This window comes from Crocodylus porosus, unplaced genomic scaffold (assembly GCF_001723895.1).
Source record: "Crocodylus porosus isolate Cpor-Errol unplaced genomic scaffold, CroPor_comp1, whole genome shotgun sequence".
Lineage (NCBI taxonomy): Eukaryota > Metazoa > Chordata > Crocodylia > Crocodylidae > Crocodylus > Crocodylus porosus.
In genome coordinates, this window is record NW_017728910.1 from 19,090,613 (window position 1) to 19,092,386 (window position 1,774).

Below are 1,774 nucleotides of genomic sequence, written 5' to 3' on the forward strand. Positions count from 1 at the left end.
GTGCCAGCAAAGTTTTAGTATTACTCTATTGCAATCACAGTGGGTTAGAGTCTCCTTCATGCTGAATCCACTTTACACCAATCTGGCAATATAAAAAGATGCCTTAAATATAAATGAATACAAAAAAATATAAATGTAAACACAATGTACTCCCACTTATGGCCTACTTATGGGAAAGTTGGTTTTAAAGACGCATGTAAGAAAAAGAACCTCCCAAATGTTGTCTTCAGTCCAGAGAGTCCTGGATATTCACTCCACCAGGGCCACAACAGAGCCCATCTCCAGACCTCAAAAAAGCATCAAGTTTTCTGTGCACCTCCTCTGCCGGTTAAGAGTTGCAAAATGTTTGCGTTACACGATGAGTGATGAATGCGGCAGGTGGGCCCTGCTGGGCCCCGTCTCATTCAGTCCACAAACAGGCAGGTGTGCTTTTAGGTCCAACCTAGGGAAGGAGACAGAGCTACTCATCTCCAGCGTGACTGGGGCATTGTGCCCAAATGCCCACTGGGTCTCACCGTCATGCCTACTGTTACACATCTTGCAGGCTGCAGTATGCTTCCTACCATGTGCTGGTCTCGCTGCTCAGAAGAGCACAGAAGGATTTAAGCAAGTGAGCCCACATCTTTCCCACTTTTCGGAGGACTGAGTGGCCCTGGGATAATATCTAAGCAGTAGACACTGCACAGTCTGCAGGGACCACAGTTGTACCTAGCCTTTGCATGAGCTGTATGGGAAGAGGTCTTCATGTGTCCACTGTCAATACCTTATTCAGCTCTAAACTGTGCCAGGCACGACCTGGGCCCTAAACTGGAAAAAACTAAGCTAGTCAAGCATGTACATGCAGCATGGTCTTCCTTGGTCACGGATTTTGCAAGCACGGCAAGAAAAGCCTTTTGTGAAATGCCTGGTGTGCGTGCAGGCTGCAATTTTAAAATCGGTCCAAACAAAGTTCAAATCAATTATCTATAATCCTAATTTCACCTGCTTCCAGCGGTTTCAGGGATGGAGCTGTTCAAAAAAAACACCATCTTTTGTTTCAAAAAGAAGTTGATTTCCTTTCAATCCCCTCATACTCCAGAATGACTCTCAAATCACCTCGAAACCCACCAATTAACCGTAGTCGAGATTATCCTGAAATCAAGGGATTGCTGACAACTCCAGAATGAGCGCAGCGTTTTTCACTGGGACTTGCCCAATAAATTAGCCTTTGGTCAGGGGCCATGCCTGGAAGGTGAAGCCTTTGTAAAGTTATGCGACTGAACACAAGGCAGCAAAGCGGAAACACAGCGCGCGTGCAACTTGGGTGACAGCGCTCACGAACAGCACAGACACAGGCGGGGTCACCCAAAGGCAAGAGGCCAGGGAGCGTTTTGCTACATCCCACATCGCAGCAATACCGGTGCAAAACCCTGACTCTCTACCAAAGGTCTTCACGGGAGGTTGGCGAGCCTGCGGATCCGCTCGGAAACCCTGCGCATCCCTTACCTTGGACCGGCTGCAATTCAAGAGAAGCCAGGGCGGCGATGGGGCAAATAGACATGTGAAAAAAACCCAGAAAAACCTGCCTGCTTTTTTTAACATGCGAAGAAGCGCACCTGCAACCCGCAGGGGCCAGGGCACAACAGGCACCGGCGCAGCCTCCCACTCCCGCCCCTGGGCTGCCTCCGCGCGCCCTTCCCGGGCCGCTCCCGCCGGCGCCGGGCACTTACGGCCGCCCTGGCAGGGCCGGGGAAGGGTCCTGCCGCCGGCGCCGCAGGCTGGGCCTGGCCGGCTC